Source organism: Oreochromis niloticus, linkage group LG18 (genome assembly GCF_001858045.2).
Source record: "Oreochromis niloticus isolate F11D_XX linkage group LG18, O_niloticus_UMD_NMBU, whole genome shotgun sequence".
Lineage (NCBI taxonomy): Eukaryota > Metazoa > Chordata > Actinopteri > Cichliformes > Cichlidae > Oreochromis > Oreochromis niloticus.
In genome coordinates, this window is record NC_031982.2 from 5,295,136 (window position 1) to 5,308,909 (window position 13,774).

The window sequence follows — 13,774 nt, forward strand, 5'->3', positions numbered from 1 at the left end:
TTTTTACATTCTCAAAGACTAAAGAGGATGAAATAATAGCTCAAAAAGATGATTTTGATCTAAAGACCAATGCTTTGGGAAAATGGGAAGAACAGCTTACGGGCCAAGTAACTTATTGGCACACACATTTATTAATCTCCTAGGACCTGGCGTCCACTTATGTGGACATCACATTTTTGGTTGTCTAGACCAAAATACTAAATTTTGCTCTTCTTCTCTTGCTCTCGGTGAAGGCGGTCGCACTTTTTTTCCTCCTCCTCCTCCTCTCCGTTAGCTTCCCTGCTTAGCCTCTTATGTCCTTGTCTAGTCTCATGTTTTTTGTATTACTTTTCCCTGGAACACTCTCTAACAGTCTGTTCTCTAAAACCTAAAAGAGGAATTATGGATTTGATCAACTGGTTCCTGAATGCAATTGACACCCTTTCCTCAACGGGAAGTCTGGGCTCGGGTGAGCCTGAGTGCTGAAGATATCTACCTATTCGGAACCATGATAACAGGGTTCTTGCCGATCGGAGCTGGCTTGGCCCTGGCTTATCGAAGAATTAAGGAAGCGGAACCGGCTGTTCAAACCCCCACAAGGCTGCCCGCTGGGATTGAAACGATGGGACGAGGCGTGAGTTTCTCAAATGGGCTCATTGAGTGCAGCACGGATAAGATCTTGGAGAACCGCACGGCTGCCGTGAATACTCAAAACAAGATCTCTGAGTGCAAACTGATTACATCTGGAGGGGCTCGCTCGGAATAACACCTCTGAGTGCAAATTGGATCACATCTTGGGAAGCGCACTGCGGTCGTGAGTTCTCAGAATTGGCTCTTTGACCACAAGAATGACAACATCACAGAGCGTAAGTTTGTTAACATCATGGAGAAGCTCACGGCTCTCCAACGGGAGATTGAGAGACCAGTGTTGGACTGTTAGAACAGCTTTGAAATTCATATGAGTTGTTCGCACTAAAGTAAAAACCACCATCACTTCACGAGGAGACACCTTCGGCACCAGCTGTGGTCTCAAGGCTGGAGCTGAACAACAACACCCTGATAATAGACTGTGTTGAGTCTGTTCTTCCCACTCTATGCAAGGCCACCTGGGTTGGCTGGAAGACTGTTTACTTAGGCTGGCAGGGCGAAGGACACTGTCTCAGCTGAACTCTGGACACACACACATGCACACAGACATATATATACATGCAGATATACACTCATCCCCCCCTCCAAAGGCCTTCGACGCTTATTCCCTTCCGATGCTGACGGTGGATCATGGAGACCAGCGCATAGGCTGCAGGCCCGGATGTACTGTCAAAATTGGCTGTCTCTCACCCTTTACCCATCCCTGTTGCTTGTCATGTGTTTCTTTGGTGTATTAAGAGTTTTTTCATGTGCTATGTGCAGAGGTGTTTTTTTCTGTTCTCAAACTGATCTCCCTGTTGGAGCTCAGTCTGGGGGGAGTTATTTTTTTTTCTCCTTATCTTTCCTCATGTTGTGCTTTTCCATGTTATACCCCTCTGACCTGTCTTCCCCATGTGATGTTTGTGTAATGTATGTATGGTCGGAGGGTAAGATGGCGCCGCCATTGCGTGCAATAGGTCGGCAGCCTTAACATGAAATTTCCCCTTGTGGGACTAATAAAGGTATATCATATCATATCATACAAGGGCCTGATATCCACTAATATTATACTGCCTCTGTTTTATCAAAATTTAAAACGAATGTCCTCATATGTGGCTCTCATTTTTCTGAGAAACAAAAATCAGGTTAAAAAAATAATAAATCTGGTGATTCTTTGTTTTTATATTCATCGGGTCCCAATATGCCCAAATATCAAAGAGAAATCAAAAATGCATGCCATGGAAGAGTTCGGGTCTTGGAAGGTTAAAGAAAGATGGTCCCTCGTTTATGGCGGTAGTTACGTTCTAAAAGTTACCCGCGATACGTGAAATCTGCGAAGTAGCTAACTTTATTTTTTACAATTATTATAGATATTTTATGGCTGTAAAACCCCTCACTACACACTTTATACAATTTTCTCGAACAGGCATGAACTTTTTCACACTTTTCTCTCTTGTTTAAACACTCTAAAGGTTCAAACATTTGTAGAAAAATAAGTCCAGTATTACAGAATGAGGCACCCGCAGATGCCTTTGACGGTGCAAAATGTTTCATCGACATTTTTGTGTTTGTTGGAGAAAACTTACAAACATACAGTACAGCACTTGAGAGTCACACTGCTAGCGATAGAAGATTTCGATAAATTACAAGCTGAACTGTACTGTACACGGCACGAGATTGATTGACAATGGTCTACAGCCAATCAGAACGCATAACACAATGCGCTGTAAAAAAAACCAACAACAACAACAAAAAAAAAAAAACAAGCATGCAAAATTGCACAAAAAAAATCAGCGAAACAGCAAGACCGCAAAAGGTGAACCGTGTTATAGCGAGGGACCACTGTACTCAAATATAGCCCTCTAAAGACAGAAAAAAGAAATCATTCAGGTTAATTTTTTTTTTATATAGTGCCAAATCACAACATTCACCTCAAGTGATACATTCACTATAAACATACAAGCATTTTTAACAAATACACCAGAATGAAATCCATGATCAGTCATAAAGTTTTGATACTGACTTTTTTTTTCCTTGCATGTTTTTTTCTGCTTATTTGTCTTTGTTACCAATGTGTTTTAAACAGTGGTTACTTTATTAATTTCCTAAACTTATACAACAATGCAATCCCAGCTTGTATCACTGCTGCTACTTAGTTTAATTGAACTACCATTATAATGTGGTCTGTGTATGTCATTTGTGTTATATTGTCACAACCTGGCTCACAAGGCCATGCCAAAGGGAGGATGCACTGTTCAGCAGTAAGAAAGTACTTTATTAACATCAAAGCTGTTGATGTGCAAAAATCAGTAAGATCACTGTTGTAGCGTGTGTATGAGAATGAAGATTTGTGTGGCCACTGTAAATGTAAAAAAAAACAGAAAACCTTTGCAGTCTGGGAACAGACAGCCCGGGTGTTGCCACTTGAAAAGCTGGTCGGCTTGATATACATATGTACACTGTGTGACAAAAAATTAAATGGGTGTTTAAATGTAACTACTGATCTGAAGTTTTCAAATTACTGGAATTTATTTTGTACATGTCATTTAAATGAAATTTATGTTGCTTAACTAATTATACTGGTAAAAGTCAAGGATTTCTTTTTCCAGCTGAGACAGCGTAACATAAAGTAGAATGTTCGATACATTACACACACACACACACACACACACACACACAGCACTTTTCTACTCTACCTGAGCACTCAAAGCATTTTATACAGAAGGATTCATTCACTTTTTTTCTATGCTTAAGCTTTCTGTCTAATTTTTATACTTTAATGGATGCATCAGACTTGGGGTTAGTATGTTGTCCAAGGATATTTGGCATGCAGACAGGAGCAGTCAGGGGTTAAACTACCAGACTTCCGATAAGTGCTTGACCTGCACTACCTCCTGAGCTACAGCTGCTCCAAGCTTACAGCACCTGGTATTCTCAGCTGGTATGGCTGTAAGTAATGTCACCCTGAGGCCTAAGTGTGAGGTGTCCCTGGTGTGGGACAAATGCAATGCAAGCATGAAGATGCTGAAATGGTTGCTGTGTGGTTTGGATTGATTGGCTAGGCCTTTTTCTTTAATTAAACAAGAGACCACACCACTGTATATAAGGACTACATAGTGCTCTGGGGAAGCCTATGAATGGAATAGGCTGCATATGACATCCAAAGGTACATTCAGTTCAATCAAATGCTATTTACATAGTGCCAAATCACAGCAGTCTCCTCCTCATTTCGAATGCTGGACTTATTAGTTGAACAAAGAGAAGCAAGAGCCTGACTGATTTTAGGACATAGTTCAGGAGGAGCTATAATCTTGCTCTCAGTTTTGTTGATGCTTATTTTTTTTTGAAATTCTTCATTTATTGGACAATGGGGATATTGCATATTCATAAACCAGTTTTACAAGGTACTTCTTCTTCTTTTTCCCCCCATGCCCTTATTTTTATTTTCATTTTAAATTTTTACAAACAATTCAGAACTATTTGACAGGAACAAGGGATGTGGAAGTTATAGTTAGCAATATACTATAGAAGCATTTGCCACACCTCAATTAGTACCAAAAAATTTAAATAGTTACACTAACATAATAATAATTCACACACTGGTGGAGGCTACAGTTGTAGCCACAGCTGCCCTGGGGCAGACTGACAGAAGCGAGGCTGCCATATCGCACCATCCGCCCCTCTGGCCATCACCAGTAGGCGGTAGGTGAAGCGTCTTGCCCAAGGGCACAACGACCAGGACAGAGCCCAGGGATCGAACCAGCAACCTTCCGGCTACAGATGCGCTTCCCAACCCCCTGAGCCACGGTCGCCCAGTGTTTGTGTCCTTTGTCAAACTATGGACTGACACAAACTTGTCCATCTGTAATCGGTGTGAGTGTGTGATTCTTTCCATTAGATATTTACCATCAACAACCTCTGTCCATTCTTCTTTTGTGTTGCGGGATCTGGTTGAAACTAGTGTCTGGCAGAATCTTTCCTCCCAGCTGATATCAGGAAACCAAATAGATACTTCTTGAAATATACATTTCTATTTAAATGAAAATCAGTCTTTCCCAACACAAAGATATTGAACTGGAAGGGGATGTTAACGTTTAGAACCTTTTTGGAAAATGGTAGCTGCTAACAAGAGGGCCTCTTATTAAAATTTTCAGCTGATCAAACTTTGTTCAAAGATGCATGACAACAGACGAAATCACGAGGAATTAAAGACCTCATAGAGCAGCTGAGGAGGCTTCTAGTAATAAGCTGTGGGAATTATATCATTTTTATATCATGTTTATTCTTTTATATCCTTTTTATTAAGCTTTGAGTAGTGGCAGTTGATGAAAAGATTTATTCCATTTATTAAACATACAGTTTTAATCATGTCATTACACACATTGCATATGTGCTCATGAGAGAGTTAAGCACTCACTCTTGTGAAGGTCATAAGCTTCGTTCAGCGTGATGTCTGTGAACTGATATATTGTAGGAATGACTTGGAGTGCTGTGAATGAATGCACAAATGCTTACATACACACAGACATTAAGTAAAATTTCTAGGGTAAAGGTGAAACACATCTTGCTTTGTCTCTGCTTAGCAACTAGTGATGCAGAAGGTGTTAAAGATAAGCATTCCATGAATAAGTCTACAGGAAACATCTGGAGAAGTCATAAGGCAGAATGTTGTTGAACACGGAAACTTGTTTAACTGTCATTAATTATAACCTATGCATGTGATATTCTTTCTGATGCGAGAAGGGGCGTGAACCCTGACATAATAAAACCATTTTGAATTTATGCTGTGACGAAGATCTGTGTTGACAATATTGAGCTGTGTATCTTCCCACACATGTTTAATAAAATCACTGTTTTGACGCACTTGGACCAGTGGTCGTTTGTCTCACACCTCAATCACGAATCGGGACAAAGCCCAATGACATCAGTGAGACAGTGGCTCTCACAAATGACAATGAAGCTATCGTCTTACTGGATGAGGTGATGGTTACCCTGCAGGACCAAATCAGCCACCCTACCACAGAGCAGTGTGTGGAGTCTGCCACTCCAACCACAGAGGCTTCACACACAGACTCTGTAGGACTGATGTCCTCTAAGGAGGCTGAATTTGAGATCCAATCTAGAATTCAGCAAGAGCAGATTGAGATGCTCCAGAAACAGCTCCTAGCAGCTCAAAATCAGCTCAAAGAACAGGCCATTAAACATAGGCAGGAGCAGGAGACACTCAACCTGGAAATCAGTGACCTGAAATCCCAGCTCTGCTCCAACAAGGCCCTTCATGATTTGAAGGTTGAGTCTCTTGAACAAGAGCTAAAAGAGGCCAAAGCTTCCTCACTTAAAATCGCACAGGAGCCACAAGAACAAAATTCCACCGATGCAAATGAAATACAAACATCTGAGCCTCTGAAAGAAAAACACGCTGGAGGAGAGAAGATGGAAAAAGAGGACTCACTGCCATCCACTGCAATGTCTCTGCAGGAGCCTCTGAAAGAAAAAGACACCAGACAACAAGAAAAAGAAGAAAAAGAGGACTCACCTGCATTGTCTGTGCAGGAATCTTTGCAAAGTCTACGAGACAAGCAGAAACTGCTCACCGTAAAGGTGGCTGAACTCGAAACTGAGGTTAAGAGCCTGCCGGAGATACCGCCAATTAAGAAGAAGAAGAAGAAGAAGAAGCGGAACTGGCTGCTTCGGCTTTTCAACTAATCGGTCTCAACATCATGTTGATGTTTCCAGAGGAGGGACGCTACTTTTTCCTCACTTGAACTTACTTTGTGTTCCTCCACCTCTGTTCCATCTTAATCCTCTTCTCTCTTCTCCTCTCCCCCATCTCCCTCTCTTTAACTCCCTCCCCTCTCTCCTGCTCTCTCTCTCTCTTTTTCAGCCTTACCCCCCAACCAGTCCCGGCAGCTGACTGCTCCCTCTTTAGCCTGGTTCTGCCATAGGTTTCTTCCTTTAAAGGGAGTTTCTCCTATACAAGGGGAGATTGTTAGGATTTTCTCCCCTCTATCTCTTTCCTCCTTTCCACCCCCTTTTACCTCTTTTTTCCTCTTCTTTACCCTTTTCTTTACAACCCCCACCCCCACCATTTCCTCCATCATCTCCCTAACCTGAACACAGGTTAAGGAGATGGGGTGGAACAATAAACACAATTGGCTACATTTTACATGTGACAGATCAGTGTCTTCATTCAAGACTAAGTTGTCTTAAGTATAAAAAGAAGAAATAATAGCTGCATGTGTGCTTGTGTGTGTGCATAATATGCATACTTTACTTGCTGGATCCCAGAAGGAATTCAATAAAACAAGAAGAGAAACAAAAACAAAACAAAAACTATATTTCTCTCCCTTCCCAGGTCAGGAATCAGGATGAGGAAGAAATTAGGTCAGATCAGTGTAGGTTTTCGCACTGCTCACATAAAGTTTCTGCTAATTGAAAAATGTATGGCGATATTTCCAAAGTACATTTGCAACCAAATAACTTTGACAACATGTTTGTTTTTTTTAAGAAATGAAAGACCAAAGTGTGTGTCCTTAATCCACAGCCACTGACTGCAATGTTCAGCAGTCTCTGAGATCTCCTTGTCGGTGGTGCGTACGATTTAGCCACATAACTCCAACTGTTTAGGAGGGCAACAGTGGATGTACCAATGAAACCCTTGCAGCCAACCTCCAGTGGACAAACTATTGCTCTCCAGCCTCGTTGTTCCACATTAGGGCTGCCACAAACGATTATTTTGATAGTCGACTAGTCACCGATTATTTTTGCGATTAGTCGACTAATCAGATCATGCATCCATTGGACGTAAAATGTACAGCTTATTGCACCAGCATGCGTCTGCTCTTATATAACTATCATTAGCTTACAGCTTGAAGTGTTTAAGGTATGTGCTAACTAAAAATAAAGACAAGATGATAGTTTATTACACTTTTAATGAAATTTGCAGATTGTTTCAGTGAAGTTTAATAAACTCAGCCGTCTGCTCCTTGCTATCTAAAATATAACAGGACACCGGAGTATATTCTCGAGCATCTCACACTTCTGATAATCAGTTGTCTGCTTGACGTTTATTCATCTGTGCAAAAACTATAACTTTATTTCTCAGCCAAACCAATTTACTCAGGAACAAATAAAATACAAAAAAAAAGCCAAACAATAACATTTTTAAGTTATCTAAGTGACTTATATTACATGTTTAACCTGAGCAGCGAAAGACGGCGGTGAGTTTGAAAACGATTTGCCGGGGGTCCGGTGTTCTCACCGACTCTAATGAGCCTAGAAACCCGGCTCGCTATCGAGCTGGTGGGTAACAGACGTCTCCGAAAACGTCGGAGCGCTTTTGAAAATATGTGGTGTCTTGATAGACTAAGCAGATATTTGAGGTTTACACAGCTACATTCTCACCTGAAAATATGTTAAACGTTTATTTTGTGACCCAGAAAGAATAATAAGAGTAATATTAAAACTAACTAGCTGCCGCCATTGTTGACAACTGCGCTGGGCCGCGCTATGAATTCTGGGACACAGTTTCTTCTTCTTCGGGGTTAACGGCAGCTGGCATCCTTGTACATGCAGTGCTGCCATCTTCTGTTTCAGTCCGTTATTACACTCTTAAATACTACTACTTATTCCTGCGTCTTTTGGGATCTTACAAAGCTTCAAACGACGCGTCGACTATTAAATTAGTCGTCGACGATTTTAATAGTCGACGTAATCGTGACTAGTCGACTAATCGTGGCAGCCCTATTCCACATCCACTTTCAGATCATCATATCGCAGCCTCCCCCCCCCGGCCTCATCCATGGCATTCTCGCATGGTACTGTCAACTCACAATAAAGTAGACAGTGTGGACCTTACACCTTTCACTGTGTTTTGGAGGGTTCACATCTATTAGGTAACTAGGATTCTCAATAGATGGGATGTGAGATGGAATCTCAGCCAATTCATGCTTCTGTGGGTCAGAGTGCATTTTTGTTGCACAAGTCTCTTTTTGTTGTCTCCAGTATACCCATTTTCTTAGTATTGAAGAGGGATTTCACAAATTTAAACGCATCTCTGAAGAAGTTAGAACATCCAAGAACTTTCTTTTTACAGGCTACGATCTTACCCTTTCCACACACCTCGAGGATGCCAGTCGGCTCTTGGTGGTATCCTGGAGCAAATTCCTTCTTTCTCGTATTCTGAAGCTTTTTAAGTTGCCTCCTCTGTAGAACCGGGTGTTGTATCTTCAGATGCCTCCTTGATTGTGTGATTGAACATAATGAAGAAATAGTTTTGTAATGTCTAATTAGTTTTTATGTTTCATTTTGACTTTTTGCTTTGCGTTCAGTTTAGTTTCATTTAGTTTTTAGAGTGAGTTTGCTTATTTCAGTTTACCAATTTGTTTTGATTTTCTGGAAAATGTTTAGTTTTAGTTTAGTCCATTAAAGCCTCAAAAGCCAGATTTTGATCCAATTTGTTTTCTTTCTTCCCCAAACTAACAAATACTAAAACCAAGTGTAACAATTAAAACAACTGCAACGGAATGTAGAGTAAGTTAGGATCTTTGGGCTTATCTTCCATATGTATCAACTCAAATAAGGAGTAAATGACACACAGTTAAAAATAAAAAAAAAAGTTAAAACATTTATTGAACCAAAACCATAAAACCAACACTTCAACGATAAGTGTTTCCTGTAGTTCTGTTTGTCACTCTGTATACTCAAAGCTTCATAGTTCAGAGTTCTTTTCAGTCTCTTCAGCTCAGGTGTGTGGTGTATGTACAGTGTTATTCTTAGTAGTGTATTGTGAAGTCTCATAAGCTTATCTGTCCAGAGGCAACGTAACTGTCGCATCCCTGCATCACGGCTGCGGGTCGTCAATCCTGGCTCGCCACATGGATTCATTTTCTTAGTTCTTCATTAAAAAACAACAAAAACAACAACAAAAAAACAACTTGCACAGGACGGTGATTACATTTTGCATTAGTATTGCACAATTACTTAGAAATATAGTCACTGTTAGAGAGTATATTTATAGTTGTTGCATATGAAGAGCATTAAGTTGTTGCACTTTTCATATGGAACAACTTCATGCAGTCAATAATAAACAGAACTGAAGAAGCTTATAAACTCCGTATGCAAATATCAACACAAAGTTAACCCATATCTTCTCTTTCATGAACAACAGCCACATTAATCCAGTTCTCGCTAAATTGTGAGACTGCACCTCATTGCCACATGAAGGAAATATGAAATGTGGTCTGCGGTGCTACTTATCCAAAGACCACGTTTCATATTTATCATCTGTTTGCAGCAAATAAAACTTAAAACGTATTTCCTGTCTTCAAGAAAAAACATTTCCCAATGGTTTACAGTACTCACAAGTGAAGAAACTAAAAGAAGATAATACAGCAACTTAAAGGAAGCACAGAGAATTTACCTTACACTTAGCTAATGGCTAGTTTATGGTGTTAATTCAATTAGTCAACTCACCGGAAGTATATACGCGTCAAAGCAAAAAGTGTCCTCCTGGTTAGTTGCTCAGAGCACAGCAACTCAAGTTCACAAGCACTACACAGTGTCATAGTGCCACCTACTGACATTCTTTGGGAACACTTTGGCTCATTGTGAAATGCTGCTGAGCAGTTTTACATTATATTTATGCAGTAATTTCATGTCATAAGTTTGCTGCAAAAGGATACTTGACTATGTTGTATCCTGTGCAAACCTGACTTTAGGGTCGGGTAAAATATTATTCATATTTGCACAGGTTCTGACCAGCTGTGCACAAATAGGCTTATTATATTCTATAGTCTTGACTCCTGTGTCTTAAGAGACCTTGTAGTGAGAAAACGTACATACTTTTAAAGGTTTCATAATGAATTTCCTCACCTGCGTGTGTGCCTGAGATGTGCACTCAGAGGTTTAATTATTGGCGCATCTGTAGTGAAATATCCCATAAGCTGGTAGATTTTCCTCACCTGTGCCGACCAGTTCAGTTCAGTTGTGGCTTTTTATTGTTGTCTGCTGTGTGCACCTGGGTCTGGTAGTTGCAAAGCTGAAATACTTTGTAGCTTCTATTAGACTGTGACAAGGCAAATGGAATACTACATACATTTTACACCTTAGAACTTATCAATATGATCTTTAATTATTTGGTTCACAGTGCACTCAAAAAATGAAATTGGGTGGTTGTTACATTCACAAAATTCAAACTTGTAATGTGAACAAAATAATTTCATATTTCTGTGGTGAACGTAATTAAATCATGTAGGATCTGCATGAAATCCAGCAACTTAATTTATTCTTGTTGAGATGACATCATGCAATCTAGTAAGAGTAGTTAGTTGTCTGGACTCACAAAATTCACAAGATCACACAAGAGTTCAAACCACAGGAAAATCACTGGGGTTAGAAGAGACAGACAACCATACACACACTATGGATATGCCTTCACTCTTTATTGTGGTTTAACCTGTAAAGGACAAAAACATACAGAAAATTCTATTTCAAGCCTTGTAATCATAGCTTCCCTATTTTTTTTTAAGTCTAGACTGACAGCTCGGTGGCACACTGGTTAGCACTGTCACCTCACAGCAAGAAGGTCTTGTGTTCAAACCTGCAATCTGGCAAAGTTTGCAGTGGGTTCTTTCTCTGGGGACTCTGGTTTCCTGCCACAGTTAAAAGTCATGTTTCTAAAATATCTGTGAACATGAGTGCAAATGGTTGTCCGTCTCTCTGTGATAGACAGGTGACCTGCACTCTGACTCTCACCCTATCACATCTGGGATAGGCCCCAGCCTCACTGCAACCCTGGTAAAGATAAGAGGATGGATGGAGTGGAAGTTATTATAAATCCATTAACATTTTATGTTAACCAGACTCTAGACTTTGTTGAACACTCGAAAAAAATAACTCTTTAAATGAACTTAAAATAATCATTGAAAGGATTTCCAGTCAATCAACTAAAACAGTTGATTCATTATTAATTAATCCAGTTAGTCCAACTCAAGTACATTAAGTTGGAATAACAGAATTGCATAATGCTAAAATAAAGCAATTTAATTACATGGGAATTCTTTCCATGATTTTTCTATGTTCATTCAGTTATTTTTTTGAGTGTAGTAGCTGGGTGTCAATACTTCACAGCTTTTTCTTATGGATTTATGTAGTTATAAATCCATTAAATTGGAGGGAAAAAAGATGAGCATGAAAAGTTTGATGTTAACAGACTTTGTTGAACAATCCAAAAAAATAACTCTTTAAATGAACATAAAATAATCGTGCAAATGATTTCCATGTGAATAAATGGCTTTCTATTAGCATTTACTATTTTTGTTGGACTAACAGAATCTGCATGGACTGGATCAACTCAATTAAATTAAGTTAAACTCAATTGCAGTAAATAAGTTGACTCATCAGTAATTAATTAAGTTGGTCCAACTCAAGTACATTAAGCCATTTTTTATTTCCAAGAAAATGAAAAATGGAAAAGCAACTGGACCAGACGACATCCCAGCCGAAGTTTGGAAGCTACTCGGCCACCAGGGTGCCTCAGTCCTCACCGACCTTTTCAACAACATCATCAGAGATGAGGCTGCCCCAGCAGCCTGGTCAACCAGCACCACAGTGCCCATCTGGAAAGGCAAAGGCGATGTGGCCGACTGCTCCAATTACCGCCCAATCCGACTCCTGTGCCACACCATGAAAATATTCGAGCGGATCATTAATGCCAGGCTGCGAGAAATCATGGGGACCATGAGAACACCAAGACCATCCATATGGCCTTCCTCGACCTGGAAAAGGCTTTCGACCGAGTCCCTCATGACCTGATCTGGCACTCTCTGCGATCACACAGGGTACCTGAGGCCTACATCGACTGGAACAAGCTCTTGTACGGAAACGTGACCAGCACAGTCAGAAGCCCAGTGGGAACATTACCACTTTTCAACATCACCGCGGGTGTGCACCAAGGCTCCACGCTGTCCTCGCTTCTCTTCATCCTCTGCATGGACACCGTGACCGCTTACCTCCAAGCTCCCCACCCTTGGACACTTCTCTATGCTGACGATGTCTTCCTTGCAGATGAATCCCGAATGGAGCTGCAATGCCAAACGCAGCAATGGAAGACATGCCTGAGTCAGTATGGGCTGAGGTTAAACACCAAGAAGACCGAGTACTTAGAAGCCGGCCCCCAAACCGACAGCACCATCAGCGTCGATGGAGAAGACCTGGCGAAGGTATCTCACTTCAAGTACCTCGGATCGATGATCAGTAACGACAGCAACATCCTGCCAAACGTACGAGCCAGGATTAATGCGACTTGGACAAAGTGGCGCCAAGTCACTGGCGTCCTGTGCCACCGACGAATGCCCGACCGCCTCAAGTCGAAGATCTACAAGAGCATAGTGCATCCTGTGGCCCTTTACGGATCAGTGTTGGCCAGCTACAGCAAAGGACGAACAGGCCCTTCACACAATGGAAATGCGGATGCTGCGATGGTGCCTGGGCCTGACACGATGGGACCACGTCACGAACATCAACATCTGAAAGCGGCTGGGCATTGCACCAATCACAGAGAGGCTGCAAGGAGCGCGGCAAGGACTAAGTTTATGAAAGACTTAGTCAGGAAATGGTGTAGAACATTTGCCTTGAGAGGAGGAAAGTGTTTGCTTATGTTTGCCTAGCTTATAATGATTTTTCCACCTACAATGAAAGCACAGATTCATGTGACACTGCTCAGTTACTGATTTTGGAAGCCGAGGAGCCTTTAAGGAATAACAAGATGAACTGGTTTGTTTGTTTTCTGCTTGTTCAGCTGTTTATGATATGAAACTAATATGGATTAAAGTTGTTTTGTTTTTGTTTTTTTTAATTATTACCAATGGCATGCTTTCAGTGACTCATGAAGTGAACTGGCCACACTGTCTAACAAAGTGAAGGAGTAGGCAACGCTATTAAACTTCACATGCACAATTCACTAGCAGATTTTCTATTTAAAATAAATCTCAAATTCAATCATGTTATGAAACTTGTGCCAATGGCAGTTCATTTCATTTGCTCTAACGCCCCAGACCAACTCCAGTCTCAGTAGGTCCTGCTCAACACCCAGGCTGAAGATGGTGTCAATACAGGGAGTGCAGAATTATTAGGCAAATGAGTATTTTGTCCACATCATCCTCTTCAT